This window comes from Hemitrygon akajei, chromosome 9, assembly GCF_048418815.1.
Source record: "Hemitrygon akajei chromosome 9, sHemAka1.3, whole genome shotgun sequence".
Classification (NCBI taxonomy): Eukaryota; Metazoa; Chordata; class Chondrichthyes; order Myliobatiformes; family Dasyatidae; genus Hemitrygon; species Hemitrygon akajei.
The window spans coordinates 29764238-29782111 of record NC_133132.1 but is presented as its reverse complement, the minus strand read 5'-3'; the positions used below and the strand labels follow the sequence as shown (position 1 = coordinate 29782111).

Below are 17874 nucleotides of genomic sequence, written 5' to 3'. Positions count from 1 at the left end.
CAGGTTTTATTTTCATGAAGGTCCATTTGATTCCTGGCCCCAGTCACCCTCAATGCCAGGTGATTCTATGCTTGCGTCAAGAGAATTGACCATTCAAAATCGCAAATGGTCTCTATATTCAGGTGTCTACAGTGTAGCCCATAGTGAATGTAACATTATATTGGTTCGTGTGTCATTTACGCCAGTAGGTGGAAATGTTGCATCACTTGATACCTATACTTGCTTGTGAGAAAGAAGGAACCGGGCCCTAAACTCATAGAATAACAGCGACTGTGCTCTGCATCAATTTCCCAAACTTGGTTCATTGGAGTCATTACTCCAGAATGAATGTTATCTTTTTCAAATTGATATCATGTAAATATCGGGAAATATTACCGAGAGAACATGGGCGATAATTATTGCAACAGACATTTGGCTTTGGACTTGGAATCCTTTCCTGCTGTCTATGTTTTAAATAAAATTTGCATAGAAACATAGAAAACCTACAGCACAATACGGTCCCTTCGCCCAACAAAGTTGTGTCGAACACGTTTCTACCTTAGAAATTACTAGGCTTACCAATAACCCTCTATCTTACTAAGCTCCATGTACCTATCTAAAAGTTTATTAGAAGACCCTGTCGTATCCGCCTTACCCACCGTTGCCGGCAGCCCATTCCACCTACTCACCACTTTCTGAGTAAAAGACTTACCCCTGACATCTCCTCTGTACTACTCCTCAGCACCTTAAACCTCTGTCCACCTGTGGCAACCATTTCAGTCCTGGGAAAAAGCCTCTGACTATCCACATGATCAATGCCTCGCATCATCTTATACACCTCTATCAGGTCACCTGTCATCCTCCGTCGCTCCAAGGAGAAAAGGCCGAGTTCACTCAACCTATTCTCATAAGTCATGCTCCCGAATCCTGGCAACATCCTTGTAAATCTCCTCTGAACCCTTTCAATGGCTTCCACATCCTTCCTGTAGTGAGGCGACCAGAACTCAGCACAGTACTCCAAGTGGGGTCTGAATAGAGTCCTATGTAGCTGCAACATTACCTCTCGGCTCGTCAATTCATTTCTACGATTGATGAATGCCAATACACCATACGCCTTCTTAACCACAGAGTCAATCTGTGCAGCTGCTTTGAGCGTCCTATGGACTCGGACCCCAGGACCCCAGGATCCGTCTGATACTCCACACTGCCAAGAGTCTTACCATTAATACTATATTCTGCCATCATATTTGACCTACCAAAATGAAGCACTTCACACTTATCTGGGTTGAACTCCATCTGCCACTTCTCAGCCTAGGTTTTCATCCTATTTATTTCCCGCTGTAACCTCTGACAGCCCTCCACCCTAACCACAACACCTGCCTCTCAGGATCTTCTCCACCAACTTACCAACCACTGAGGTAAGACTCACTGGTCTATAATATCCTGGGCTATCTTTACTCCCTTTCTTGAATAAAGGAACAACATTCGCAACACTACAATCCTCCGAAACCTCTCCCGTCCCCGTTGATGATGCAAAGAACATCGCCAGAAGCTCAGCAATCTCCTCCTTCGCCTCCCACAGTAGTCTGGGGTACATTTCGTCCGGTCCCGGCGTCTTATCCAACTCGATGCTTTCCAAAACCTCCAGCACATCCTCTTTCTTAATAGCTACCTGTTCAAGCTTTTCAGTCCGCTGCAAGTCATCACTACAATCACTAAGATCCTTTTCTATAGTGAATACTGAAGTAAATTATTCATTAAGTACCTTCGGTTCCAAACACACTTTCCCATTGTCACATTTGATAGTTTCTATTCTTTCACATCTTATCCTCTTGCTCTTCACATATTTGTAGAATGCCTTGGGGTTTTCCTTAATTCTGCCACCAAGGCGTTCTCATGGCCCCTTCTGGCTCTCCTAATTTCCATCTTAAGCTCTTTTCTAGTAGCCTTATATTCTTCTAGATCTCGAGGTTTACCTAGCTCTCTGAAAATTTTGTAAGCTTTTCTTTTCTTGACTAGATTTATTACAGGCTTTGTACACCACGGTTCCTGTACCCTACCATAACTTCCCTGTCTCATTGAAACGTACCTACATAGAGCTCTACACAAATATCCACTGAATATTTGCCACATTTCTTCCGTACATTTCCCTGAGAACATCTGTTTCCAATTCAAGCCTCCCATTTCCTGCCTTATAGCCTCATAATTCCCTTACTCCAATTAAACGCTATTCTAACGTGTCTGTTCCGATCTCTCTCCAATGCTATTGTAAAGGAGGTAGAATTATGATCACTATCTCCAAAATGCTCTCCCACTGAGAGATCTGACACCTGACCAGGTTAATTTCCCAATACCAAATCAAGTACAGCCTCTCCTCTTCTAGGCCTATCTACATACTGTGTCAAGAAACCTTCCTGAACACACAGAACAAACTCCACCCCATCTAAACTCCTCGCTCTAGGGAGATGCCAATCGATATTTGGGAAATTAAAATCTCCCATCACGACAACTCTGTTATTATTACACCTTCACAGGATCTGTTTCCCTATCTGCTCGATATCCCTATTACTATTAGGCGGCCTATAAACATGACCAGTAAAGTTATTGACCCCTTCCTGTTCCTAACGTCCACCCACAGAGACTCCATAGACAATCCCTCCATGGCGTCCACCTTTTCTGCAGCTGTGACACTATCTCTGATCAACAGTGCCACGCAACCACCTCTTTTACCTCCCTCCCTGTCCTTGCTGAAACATCCGGCACTTGAAGTAGCCAATCCTGTCCCTGAGCCATCCAAGACTCTGCAATGGCCACTACGTCATATCTGCAAGTACTGATCCACGCTCTAAGCTCATCCGCTTTGTTCACAACACTCCTTGCGTTAAAATAGACACATCTCAAGCCTTCGGTCTGAGCGCTTCCCTTCTCTATCACCTACCTAACCTCCCTCTGGCACTGTCTACAAGCTTTCTCTATTTGTGAGCTAACCTCCTCTTCCCCAACCTCTTCAGTTCGGTTCCCACCCCACAACAACAATAGTTTAAACTCTCCCCAGTAGCCTTAGCAAACCTCCCCGTCTCAACTTCATAGAAAAACAGAAACAAATCAGCCTGAAACCAACGGCGTATTATTGAGTCTCACTGAAACACTGCAAAGGAGAAACTTCCGCTGAAAATCTGAAACATTTTCCAACGATATTCCAAGTATCATGTTTCACTACAGAACTCCCTTCGTTCCCGGCACCCTGAGTGAAACGCTAAACAGTTGCATTGTCTGTCCACCATCACAAGCGCTTCAGCTCATCCGTGCAGCCAACACTTTAAATGCATTGTGGCAATTAATCATCACGGCGTTTTACATTGACGTTATCAGCGTATAACATGTAACACGGGAAAACTTTTACCCGAACAGTTTAACACAATATTCTGTGGATTATATTGATGATACTTTCCACTTCCGAGACGGGGGTGCAGAATAGCAGAAACATGAGGGTGAATTTCCGAGTTATATTTGGTAAATAACAAGTGGATACGCCTCAGAGACTCAACTCAAATTCCTTCTCAGCTTTCCTTATAATATTTCTGTTTACTCGCAATTATCAATTCGTTGTAAACTCGTCTTTCTGTTCGCCTGTTATCTCCTAATCGCTTCGTATTTCTGGTCTGATGCAGCCCTTTCCCCTGAGCTATTCCCGCCTATGGCAACCTCAAACCTACAGTACTTCAGCCGCTTCGTCCCATTTTGATACATTGATGGTTTATATGCCCCTGTGAAATCGTATGTGGGGGTTGGAGTTTGGGACTGTGTGGAAATGTGGCAAATGTCAGTGACAGTGAACCTGTGAATCAGTAAATTGGTAAATTTTCAAATTGCTTAATTGTTGTCCCATGTACCGAGGTGCAGAGAACAAACTGTTTTGCAGGTCATTCATGCAGATCAGTTCATCAGTGCATTGAAATAGCACAAGCGAGCAGGATAAAGTGTTACACTTACAGAGAAAGTGCAGGACAGGTAGGCAGTAAGGTGCAAGGGCATAACGACGTAGATTGTGAGGTCAAGTGTCTATCTGATCACAGTAGGTAAACATTAAGAGGTCACATAACACCGAGACAGAGACTGTCTTTCAGCATGGTGGTAAGTGTCTTTAAGGCTTTTGGATCTTCTGCCCGATGGGATGGGGGAGGAGAGAGAATGTCCGCGATGGTTGACGTCTTTGCCTATATTGGCTGCTTTGCCGATATGTGCTGAGCTCTATGCGCAACTCTCTTTAGTTTATTTCAATTACCAGCAGAGCAGACACCATACCCAGCCGTGCTGCATCCAGACGCAATTCATCGATAAAAATTGCTGAGAGTCAAAGATAGAGCGCCAATGAGCGCTCTTTGCCGTGACATCTACGTGGTTGGACGAGGTTATTGGTGACGTCCACTCTACTGAACTTGAATTTCACAACCCTCTGGACCTCAGCATCGTTTACGTAGATGCCCCGCCCATTTCCTGAATCAGGATCCAATTCATTCGTGAGTAGAGATCTGCATGAATATATATTTCAGTGACTTCGCAGTCTTCCACAGTTCTTAAGGAGCAGCTTCGAAAGCCCTGAACAGGACTTGTGTCCGAAAGCCTTTGACTTCTGATTCTTCTTATCAGCTTCACCATGACTAAATGGGTCCTGGTTCTTTCCGCGTTTGTTTCCTGTTTGTTCAGTAGGTAGAATACTTAATCCTTTATACTGTCCTTTATGTTGTGTTTTTACTTAACGGCTATTAAATAATTATTTATTATTTTCGCCAGCTGCAAACTCGGAGATGACTTTGACTCAGTCTCCGTCCGTATCGGCGACTCCGGGTAGAACCGTGAACATCACTTGTACCATGTCAGGGGGCAGCATCGGCAGCTACTACACGAGCTGGTACATGCAGAAACCCGGCAGCGCCCCAGTTTTTGTGTGGTATGGAAGCACCACGAGATGATCGGGAATTCCAGATCGATTCACGGGTTCCACAGACTCATCGAGCAACCAAATGCATTTAACCATCGCCAACGTGCAATGGCAGGACGCCGCCGATTATTACTGTGGTGTCGCGGATGGTAGCACGTTCATATTCACCTTAGGGACAGGAACCAAACTGAATTTCGACAGTAAGTAAATATGTGTTGGGGTCTAATCACCTTTTGATTTTTTTTTCGTTTGAACCTTGGAATAATATTATCAATCCTGATGCTTCGATCTGATTTACAGTCCACCTCTCATTGTATCTTTACAATACCTCAGGCAGAAAACTAGCGCATATGCACCCCTTTTGCTTGGTAGGGTCGCTTCATTTAGCTGAAAAGTATCTTCAAAACAACCTAAGTTCATTGCCATAACATTTTTAAAATAGCTTCGTGATTCGTGATGATTCGTGCTTTTAGCGAGTGTTTCTTAGGAGTTGCCCAAGGAACAGATGTACCTGCAGGATGACTTCCATGTCTCCTTGCTCCTCCGACTTCTTAATTCGGTCTCCGTTTAGAAGATGTCTGTACCTCTCTAATCTATCCAGATACCGCCTACAGAATCCTGGAGTGGAGTCCATCTAGTTTGTCGACTTATCCAACTTCAGATCTTTCAGCATCCCAAGCTCCTTCTCCTTCGTCATAGCAACTACTATCACTTATATTTAATTTCCATTTATGCCTAATTTCAATCTTTGTTTGCTCAACTAGATCTTTTCGCGTTACTTCAGCTCCTCTTGTTCTATACCTATTAACCTGAGTTCATCAAGATTCTGGTGCTCCGTTCTAACTTCTACCCAATTTGTCTTCAGCAAAACGCCGCCCCAGAGCCCACCTCGGCCTCACCGGTGTGCCTGGCCTTCTGCAACGTCTCAGTGTGAATGTCTCAGCTTTGATATCAAATTATCACTCGGCCCACCTGTTTTCTTTACATTTCAAACTCTCTAGGCCCGCAGGCCACTGAGTATCTACTTTTGGATACCTGATCATTACCGTACTAAGGGATTTCTCCTTGAATAACATTTCTCAGGTCTGAAACACGGTAAATTTGCTCTTTAGCTTTTCTGACTTGTCCCGTTTTCCTCCGAGATACTACTGTAAAACGATTTCTTTGTAAATTCTGTTTTGTAGTCTTGATACCTTATTGTGTGAATGGGTTCAACTTTTCAAATTAATGAAAAGAAATGGTTATAAAAACCTTAAACCAGATATCCACATCTTCTGGATTTCATAGACCTCTGAGAGTTTTTATCGGGTTTTCCTTCAGTGTGTATCACCCCGGTCCAAACAACCCTTTCGGAATTAATTGTGGGACTAAAAACTAAAAAATCCAAGTATAAAACTTTAACGTATTATCTATTCCCATTAAAATATTTCCATTATTTTTAGCCATTCATAATCCCTCCCTTACTGCGGCGAATTGCAGCATCTCCGAGGAGAGACAAAGGCACAGTCTGTCACTCAAATCCACTGCCTCATCTCTTGCTTTTTACGTGAATAGCTGCAACGACATTTCGGAGTTTTGCCACGCGCTTTGCCATATCTCTTTCGGGGTTTGTTATTGGTTCTGTGATTCATGTCTTTACGATTTAACACCATGGAACATGCCAATAATCTGTCATGAAATTAAGTATTGCATAGCTACATCAGATTGGATCGGGGTATCATGGGATTATATAAAGTGTATCTTATGTATATTGGAGAGTATTTCACGAATAAAGGGGTTCAGTCAGCGATTGTTCAGAAGCCTCTCCAGTCGGATTTTCTTTTGCCATTCCATCGAAATTTGTTATTTTATTGCTTTGAATTTTGCTGTTATGAAAATCCCTCTCTTTCCATTGCTTTTTAGCTATTTCTAATGTTCATGATGTATATTGGCTTTGTTGCGTTTGTTGAAGATCAAAATGCACTAATGAAACACAGTTGTGATCGGGTTCTCATGCGTTCCGACTTTTATGGCTGTAAAATCGTTGAAAAAAAGGCAAAGTTTGATTCCAGTTTACATCAATTAATAATTCATTTCCCTGCACTTCTTTCTATTTACAGGTCCGCGAAAACCCGTCGTATCCGTCCTCCGACCGTCTGCGGAAGAAATTCGGGGACAGGGCACCGCCTCCCTGGTGTGTTTAGTGAGCGGGTTTAATCCGGCCGCTGTGAATATCGAGTGGACAGTGGGCGGCAGTACGAGAAGGAATGGCGTTGAAACCAGCCGGATCCAGCAGGATGCGGACAACACGTTCAGTGCGAGCAGTTACCTGTCTCTGCCAGCCTCCGACTGGAGCTCACACGAGCTTTACTCCTGCGTGGTTAAACACGAGACTCAAGCAACCCCATTTCAAACATCGCGCGATCCAGCTGTATGTAATACAATATGTTTAGACACTGTTTCTTTAAAATGAAACAAATGAATTTCATGCACAGATGTTAAATTTTCGATTGTCGCTGACACATTTTTCAACCAGGAGAAAACAGGCATTGCGTCCCGCTGGACGTTGTTAAACAGCATTCGTTCTGAAATTGATATCGTCCATGTAATTTTATCACGAAGTAATTAAAATCTACCCGATCTACTGTGGCGTTTTTGCCTTGATCAATATGTCCGACAAGAGCATCATTTTTCAAACGTTTGCGTAGATAGTGAAGATGATCAAACTTTGGCATTCCATAAAATAAAATAGACCGCGTCGCTTACACGTTGTGCTAGTTATTGGGTATATTTTCTTCCTGAAGAAATCATAATCACATTGGCTACATCAGGTCAAGTGGTGTAATTACTTGTCAGCGAAATTTACATACATAGTAAAAGAAATCCTGATACTGCCTTTATTTGAACATCGTGGGTATATTCGATTTCCAATTTTAGCATTGTATTATTCATGGAAATGGTTTTTTCTACAGCTGGTCATGTCATGCAGACAAGGGCTTGTGTACCTTGTGTCAGCAGCGGCGCAAAGCAGAGTAGCACTTATTAAAGTGCATACTGATGACAAATTTGCCCACGTATCCTTCAAAACTTCAGGTTTCCTTCGAGGTGATTTCGGCTTACGATACCTAACAAACATTGCAAATGGTAGTCCAAAGCATTTCTAGTAAATACAGTCTGACGGTGGTTGATTATCTAAAGCTATATCGGGCTTCAAAACAGTTAAGCGCGGAGGATAGCGCACCGACATTTGTACATTAGATTGTAGAATATATATAATGATAGCTTTCTCTGTGTAATGTAGAACACCGTGGCCATAGTATAGAGTTCGAGAGAACTGTACCGTAAAATAAGATAAATATGTTCAATAGATAAAGAAAAGATCATTTTCTGGCGAATGAGAATACGGATTGTACTCACGTCTTTCTAATTGGTTATACAAGTTGTTTTATCTCGATAAGAAAAGAATAGCAAGAGCAAGTTTGCAACTCATCATTGAAATTCATACATGGGTTATTGAAACTGGGACATTAATATCACGTGGTCTTCATCTGTCACTCTGGACTGAGGCCGTTGGACATGCCTTCTCTGAGTATGGAAGGCCTAAGGAGCTGCCTGTAACTTTACAGCTGCACAGACCAAACATTGCTTTGAGCGGGACATGTTTACACCGGCTGCAAACTGCGCAGTACTTTAAAATCACATTATATAAAAGTAAATTCCAGTATCGCACCAGAAAGTCTGTGTCCGCGGGGTCATTCCAGTTCCTGCGCGGCAGGTGTGCGGTTGTACTTGGTGTGGCAGAGCATTCAGTGTTGTGATAGGACGATAAAATGACCAGAACTGCACTGGGATATTTTGGCAAAGGGCGTGGCTCACTTCAAACTATTAAAGTTTGGAAACATTCATTAAACATTTCTGATTCTTTTCTGGCATTCATACACGTTTATAATCCGTAAAATGGGAAATTTTGTCAAAGGCCATAGCTCACTCACATTTTCTGACATTGAGATACGTTTAAAATCTTAAAATACATTTAATGATTATTAAATCAAATACTAATTAAATACCTAAACGATTTGTAACGAAAGTACACACGAATGGATAAAATGTAATGCATCCGCCGCTTCCTTCTTTTCGAACATCTTCACAATCCGCATTGAAGCAAATTACCTCTGGAATTTCTGCGTCCGGTCCGAAGGCAAAGTGAAAGAGTGCAGTGAGTTCCACTCCATTGCTGAATACTTGGAGAGTCGGGAAGTGGAAGTGGAAGAATGTAGATGGAGATCGGGCAGATGGATTGAATTCCACCAGTAACAATATCGAAAAATGTTGGCATTTGCATGTAAATATATCAGTTGATCCAAAAGAAATGTTGTGGTTCGATGACAGGGATGTTTTTATTAACAATACATTCCAAGCTGTGGATCAGCTCACAGATTGAGCTGCCCGCATAACGGAGAGGTGGTGTATACAGAGAAATATGTGAATGATCGCGGTTAGCATTATTGAAAATCGCATACAGAAACGTTAACCATAGTACAGGCATTTTGGACCACGATGTTGTACCCAACTTTTAATCTAATCCAAGATCAATCTAACCAATCCCTTCCACAGAGCCCTCCATTTTTCTTTCATCCATTGGTCTAAGAGTTTCTTAAATGTCCCTGATATATATTTGCCTCTACCACCACACTGGCATTCCACGAACATACCACTCTGTGTAAAAAATATACCTCTGACACCCTCCATATTTTCGTCCAATCACTTTAAAAGTCTGCCCTCTCGAATATACCACTGCCACCCTAGGCAAAAGGCACTGGTTATCCTTTCTATCTACTCTTCTTATCTTATGCATCCCTGTCAGGTCGTCTTTCAACCGGCTTCATTCCAAAGCGAAAAGCCCTAGCCCGCTCAGCCTATCCTGATAAGACATGTTCTCTAACCCGAGCGGCATCATGGTAAATCTCCTCTAAACCCTCTCTACAGCTTCCACGTCCTCCCTATTCTGACCAGAATCAAACACAACAATGTCAGTGTAGTCCAAACAGAATTTTATGGAAATACATTATCCGGCGGCCCTTGAACTCCATCCCTCGACTAATGCAGGCTAAATGCCTTCTAAATAACCTTATTGACGAGCGGCAATTTTTGAGAGATCTGTGCGAGTGGACCCCAGGATCCCTTTGTCCTCTACACTGTAAGAATCTTCTCCTTAAACTTATATTCTCTCTTTGATTTCGCTCTTCCAAAGTCCATTATTTCACATTCTTCCGCATTGAAAACCATGTGATACATAACACCCCAGCTACGCATCCCATCAATGATCCCGTTGTAAACTACGACAATCTTATCCACAGAACCAACAGACCTGTGTCAACTATCCCATTGCCCTGTACATAGACCATACCTCACCGTACCCCTCCCATCCATATTCTCTTAATATTTCAAACTTATTTTAAATATTGAACTTACACCGCATGCTCTACTTCCACTGGCAACTCGTTCCACACTCTCGCTACTCTCTGAGATGAAGTTTGTCTTCATGTTCCCCCTAAACATTTCACCTTTCACCCTCAGCCCATGACCTTTACTTCTAGTCTCAGCCAACCCTGGTGTGAAAAGCCTGCTTACATTTACACTATCTATTCTCCACATCATTTTGCATATCTCTATCCAATCTCTACTCATTCTCCTATGCTCCAAGGAAGAAAGTGCTAACCTCTTCAACCTTTCCACACAAGTTACATCACAAGTTACGTCGTATACACCGCTCTACTTTTATCAATTTCCTTAGTCACTTTCTCGAAAAAGTCAATCAGGTTTGTGAGAAATGAACTGCCCCCCAGATAGCTGTACTGTATGTAATCAGACTGTTCTTCTCCAAATGCTCATAAATTCTGCTTTTAAGAATCACATACAAAGTTTGTCCACCACTGACATGCAGCTCTGGTCTATAATTCCCAGGATTATCCCTGTCTCTCGGTTTCTTTTTGCACTACTTTACTTTCCCTTTTCTATTTTATAATTATGATTGATAATGTAATTTTTTTATTATATTTACTTCAATTTGTACTCCAGGGAGCGCGAAGTGCAGAGTCAAATATCACTGTGATGATTGTACGCTCTAGTATTAATTGTTTGGTGACAATAAAGTAAAGTAAGAAAATAAGTAAGTACGTAATCCCTTTCTTCAACAAAGTAATAACATTTGAGTCCCTCCAGTCTTCTGCTACTCCTCCTGTGTCCAATGAGGGCGCAAAGATTATCACCAAGAGGGAACATTCTCTGCCTTCGCTTCCCGTAGCAACCAGGGTGTACCCCATTCGGCCTCGGGGCCTTTTGTCTTTTTTAAAAAGTTCGACAATATCCTATTTCTTAACGTTTTATGCTGTTTAAGGCTGTCCACACACAAGTCACGGTCTCTCTCAGAGGTGAATACTGAAGAAAACTATTCATTAAGGAACTCCCCTACCTCTTCCGACACCAGGCACATGGTTCCTCTTCTTCTACTCACTCTAGTCATCCTTCTGTTCTTCACCTAAGTGTAGAACGTCTTGGAGATTTCCTTAATCATACTCGCCAAGCTCTTCGCATTACCCCTTCTAGATCTCCCAAGTTCATTAGTCAGCTCCTTCCTGTCTGCTTCGTAACCCTCAAGAGTTCTGTCTGATATTTCCTTCAAAACTCTTTATTGAACTTCTTCTTTCCTCTTGGTGGGATGCTTCACATCTCTTGCCAACCATGCTTCCTTCTCCCTACTATACATGTTCAACTGGGAGAACCCTACCCAGAACCCCATTAGTGTTCGCTACACAACTTCCACATTTCCTTGTTCATTTCCCTGATAAAACTAATTCCCAATTTCTACTCACAAGCTCATGTATTATAGCATCATAATTTCCTCTCCTTCAAAACAATCTGCTCTTGTCCCTCTCCAAGTGTATGGTAAATTAGAGAGTCGTGAATGTGATTAGGGAGGAGCAATCTGACACCTGCCCTGTTCCATTGGCGAGCGCTAGATCCAGTAAGGCCTCTCTTCTAGTTAGCCTGTCCACATATTCAGGAATCCTTCATTAACAGACCTAACAAACTCCGCCCTGTCTAAATCTTTTGCATGTAAGATAATGGAATCATTATTCGGGAAGTGCGTGTTTTAGCAGCTTTCCAAAATCGACCTGCCGACCTACTCCTCGATGTTCCTGTTGGTGGTGTGCGCTGTACAATACTCCCATTAGATAGACTGCAACTCCTCCTATTTCTGAATTCCACCCACGGCGACTCAATAAACGATCTCTCCACGACTTCCTCACTTTCTGTATCTGCGATACTATCCCTGATTAGCAATACCACTCCTCCATCTCTATTACCTCCCTCCCTGACCCTTTTCGAGTTATTTGAACGTGGGAACATCCAGCAGCTTTTCCTGCCTTTGTGACAACCATATTTTGGTTTATATTTTGGATCGGGAACGACATCGTTTCCTACAAGAATAAAAAGACAAATACATGTTATCATCGAATTTTACCTCATACCTTTCCAATGCAAATAATTTTCCACACTTCACTGGGAATCAGTTGGGAATTTTCTTCCCTCCCAACGTTCGCTTATGGTGACAAGAACTTCCAATCTCACTGATAACTGTCCATGAAAAGTCAAAGAGAAAAGTATAAAGAATAAATGATCAAAGGAGAAAGACTTTCTTAACGAATAGCCAAAATACATAGGCGTCCAATCACCATGCCAATGGAACTGCAATGAAAGTTGATCAGATGACAGAGTGCACAGATGAGAGGTGGAATTAGTAGATGTTTTCAGAAGCTTACAGTCTGTAAATCATAGAACTCTACGACATGAGCAACTGCTTTGAGCGTCCTTTGGACTCGGACCCCAGGTTCCCTCTAATCCTCCACACTGCCAAGAATCATACCATTAATATTATATTCTGTCATCACATTTGACCTACCAAACTGAACCACTTCACACCTTTCTGGATAGAACTCCATCTGTCACTTCTCAGCCCAGTTTTGCATCCTATCAATGTCCCGGTGTAACCTCTGACAATTCTCCACACTATCCACAACACCTCCAACTTCTGTGTCATCAGCAAACTTCCTATCCCATCCCTCCGATTCCTCATCCAGGTCATTTATAAAAATCACGAAGAGTAAGGGTCCCAGAACAGATCCTTGAGGCACTCCACTGGTAACCGACATCCATGCAGAATATTACCCGTCTACAACCACTCTTTGCCTTCTGTGGGCAAGCCAGTCCTGGATCCACAAAGTGATGTCCCCTTCGATCACATGCCGCCTTACTTTCTCTATAACCCTTGCAAAGGGTACCTTATCAAATGCCTTGCTGAAATCCATTTTCACTATATCTGCTGCTCTTCATTCATCAATGCGTTTAGTCACATTCTCAAAAAAATAATCAATCAGGATCATAAGGCACGACCTGCCCTTGACAAAGACATGCTAACTACTCCTAATAATATTATACCTCTCCAAATGTTTTTAAATCCTGTCTCTCCGGATCTTCACAATCAGCTTATCAACCACTGAGGTAAGACTCAATGGCCTGTAATTTCCATGGTTATCGGAACTCTCTTTCTTGAATAAAGGAACAACATCCGCAAACCTCCATTCCTACAGAACCTCCCCCTTGCCTACTGATGATGCAAAGATAATCGCCAGACGCTAAGCAATCTTCTCCCTCACCTCCTACAGTAGCATGGGGTACATTTCGTCCGGATCGGGCGACTGATCCAACTTGATGCTTTCCAAAAGCTCCAGTACATCCTCTTTCTTAATATCTACATGCTCAAGCTTTTCAGTCTGCTGCAAGTCATCACTGCAATCACCGAGATCCTTTTCTATAGTGAATACTGAAGTAAAGTAGTCATTAAGTACCTTTGCTATTTCATTTAGTTCCATACACACTTCCCCATAGTCATATCTGATAGGTCCTATTCTTTCACGTCTCATCCTCTTTCCTCATACTTGTAGAATGCCTTGGGGTTTTCCTTAATACTGCCCGCTAAGACCTCCTCATGGCCCCTTCTATCTCTCCTAATTCCCTTCTTAAGCTCCTTCCTAGTAGCCTTACAACCTTGCAGATCTCTAACATTACCTAGCTCACTGAACCTTTTGTAAGTTTTCTTTTCTTCTTGAATAGATTTATTTCAGCCTCTGTACACCACGGTTCCTGTACTCTACCATAAATTCCCTGTCTCATTGTAACGTACCTGTACAGAGCTCAACACACATATCCCCTGAAGATTTGCTACATTTCTTCCGTACTTGTCCCTGAGAACATCTGTTTCCAATTTAAGTCTCCAATTTCTTCCCTGATAGCCTCATAATTCCCCTTACTCCAATTAAATGTTTTCTAACTTGTCTGGTCCTATCTCTCTCCAATGCTATTGTAAAGAAGATAGGAACTATGATCACTATCTCCAAAATGCCCTCCCGCTGAGAGATTTGACACCTGACCAGGTTCATTTCCCATACCAAACCAAGTACAGCCTCTCCTCTTGTAGGCTTATCTACGTACTGAATGAAGAAACCTTTCTGAACAAACCTAACAAACTTCAACCCATCTAAGCCCCTCGCTCTAGGGAGATGCCAATCCATATTTGTAAAATTAAAATCTCCCATCACGACATCTCTGTTATTATTACACCTTTCCAGAATCTGTTTCCTTATCTGCTCCTCGATATTCCTGTTACTATTGGGCGGCCAATAAAAACACCCAGTTAAGTTATTGAGCCCTTCCTGTTCCTAACCTCCACCCACAGAGACTGCGTAGAAAATCCCTCCATGGTGCCCGCCTATTCTGCAGCTGTGACACTGTCTCTGATCAACAGTGCCACGCCCCCACCTCTTCTGCCTCCCTCCCTGTCCTTTCTGAAACATCTAAAACCCGGCACTTGAAATAACCAATCCTGTCCCTGAGACATCCAAGTCTCTGTAATTGCCAACACATCATATCTCCAAGTACCAATCCACGCTCTAAACTCATCTGCTTTGTTCACAACTCTCCTTGCATTAAAGTAGACACAACTCAAGCCTCCGGTCTGAGCGCGTCCCTTCTGTGTCACCTGCCTATCCTCCCTCTCGCACTGTGTACAAGCTTTCTCTATTTGTGATCCAACATCCTCTTCCCCAGTCTCTTCAGTTCGGTTCCCACCCTACCCCCAACAATCTTAGTTTAAAATCTCCCCAGTAGCCTTAGCAAACCTCCCCTCCAGGATACGTCTCAACTTCATAGAAAGACACAAATAACATGGACGTCACGTGGGTGCGGGGCAAAATAGCTGCATGTTAGTGGAGCTCCGACGACCCAACATAAAATTCTATCAATTAGAGCATATTTATCCCGCCTTCTTCGGATACAGCTTTTCTAGAGTTCAAACTGCTTTTGTACTGAAAAATAACAACTTTGCGAGATAATTCGGGACGATGCCAAGACCTTCGAAGAGCGCTACAGCGAGCCACGTGGCTACAAGACAGGGCCCGCAATCCGAAGATCAAGGCAGGCTAACGACACAGACGGACTAAGGCTCCAACATGGAGAATTTACTGGTTTAGGTTAGTCGTATAAGTTCCATTCTGCTCGGGGTGGCTACTGATTTATCTACAATTAAAGAAACGACAACGGAGTTGAAGAACTCCGTCAATGCCATTCAACAGAGGCTGACGGAAGCCGAGGTCGCCTCTCCAGCGTGGAGGACACCACTGTGCAGCTGGTGGGTGCTAGCGAGCAGAATAATAAACGCTTGGACCTGCTGTGGAACCGTGTCGAGGAGCTTGAGAACAGGAGCGGACGGAACAACGTCAGGCTGGTCGGTCTAAAGGAGGGTGTGGAAACGGGCGGTCTGATTAAGTGTGTGCAAAGAATCATGTCGGAGGGATTTGGCATCGAACTGAAAGCAGAGTTTGAGATTGAGAGGGCGCATCGGGTCCCGGCTCCGAGGTCGGGCGAGGATCGCCCCTACCCCCAGGTTGGTCTTAATACGATTCTTGCGCTCTTCGGCCAGAGAGAAAGTGCTGCAAGCGGCCATAGCAAAAAGAGGAGTTGAGTGGGAGGGATACAAAGTCTCCTTCTTTCCGGATATGTCCAGCGAATTGGCTGAGAAACGGAGCGCATTTACTACGGCTCAGAAAATGCTGCAAAGAGTCAACCTGAGGTATACACTCGCTTATCCAGCAGTTCTACGATTCACGTGGAAAGGAAAGAACACGTTCTTTACTACTGCTGCAGAAGCAGTCAAATTCATTCAGGAAAAGTGCGGCGCTGCCACTGACTGAGAGACAGTAATAGGTGGAGATAACTTTTTAGGTACAACAGGATGGGTGGGGAGCCAGATAAAGCGGTCTGATTAGTGCTAGGCTTACTAGCTGGCACGGTACTTCGCGGACCATATCATGTGTCTTTTTCTTTTCCGATTCTTGTAGAGTTTATCCTGCCTATTTGCTTTTATTTGTTAGTTAATCTGGCAGGAATATATTATCGCTATGTTTTTAGGTTCTGTTGGTTGTTTAGTTGTTCGAAAGCGCAGCATTTGCAGTGGATAAAAAATCTGGAGGCAGAAATAACCACATTGGAAACGGTCTTATCAAGACAATATACCGATGACTTATACAAAGATCTGTGCAATTTGAAATTCCAGCTAAATAACATACATAACAAAGAAGCAGAATATGCATTATTTAGATTAAAAACAAGTTTCTATGAAGGTGGTGACAAAGCTGGTAAGCTGCTGGCACGATATTTAAAGCAGCAGAAGACGAATAGTGTTATACCTGTAATTAAGAAAGGGGACACATTAGTGTCATCATCAAAAGAAATAAACGAAGTCTTTCAACAGTTCTATGATCGTATATATGCATCACCGTTTAATCATGACCAGGAGGAACTGAATCAGTTTTTTGCTAACAGAAAATTGCCTACATTATCCCCACAACAAGCTGAGTCCTTGGATGCCCCAATTACTGAGGATGAGGTCAGACGGGCTATTGCAGCTATGAAAGTGGGGAAATCTCCAGGTATGGATGGCTTCCCAGCTGAATATTATTAGAAATTTCTGGACATATTGGCTCCTATTCTAACAAAAATCTATTCAGTAGCATTTAATTTGGAATCTTTACCTAATACATTTAATGAAGCATTAATTCGTTGATCCCAAAAAAAGACAGGGATGCAATAGACCCTTCCAATTATAGGCCTATAAGCTTAATTAATGTGGACTGTAAGATACTGACTAAAATACTGGCTTCGCGATTAGAGAAAGTATTACCATCTATAATTAACTCTGACCAGGTTGGCTTCATTAAAGGCAGATCCCCAACTGACAATTTAAGGAGATTACCGCACTTAACATGGCTGAACTCCCCAAGTAGTATCCCAGTTACTGCCATCTCCCTGGACGCTGAAAAGGCCTTTGACAGGGTTGAGTGGAGATTTTGAACCACGGCCTTGTCATTCTTTGGGTTTGACTCTGTCTTTAATCATGGATTAGAATTTTGTATAAAAACACAAAGGCTGCAGTTATTTCAAATGGTATCATATCCCCATTTTTCAACATTTCACGGGGTACACTCCAAGGCTGCCCCCTCTCCCCACTGTTATTTACGATTTTTTTTTTGGAACCGTTGTAGGTCGTGATTAGAGCAGATCCAGATATTAGAGGGGTGAAGGGAGGCGGAAAGGAGCAGAAGTTGATGCTATATGCTGACGATATTTTATTACAGATTAGTGACTCTCCTTATTCCTTACCCCCACTAATGAAAACAATTCAATTATGTTCTGAAGTGTCTGGTTATAAAATCAACTGTAGTAAATTTGAGGCTATGCCAATGTCAAAATTGTGTTATTCAAATTCAGTATCTCACTTTAATTTTAGATGGGTGCCAGTTGGAATGATGCATCTCGGGGTCAAACTCAGTCAGAATTTGGATGAAGTAATTACTTTA

General features: G+C 42.7%; 1 pseudogene; it reads left to right on the top strand.

Moving 5' to 3' along the window:
- Positions 1-4636: 4636 nt before the first annotated feature.
- On the top strand, positions 4637-7339 carry LOC140732738 (immunoglobulin lambda-1 light chain-like; annotated as a pseudogene).
- The last annotated feature ends 10535 nt before the right edge of the window (positions 7340-17874 follow it).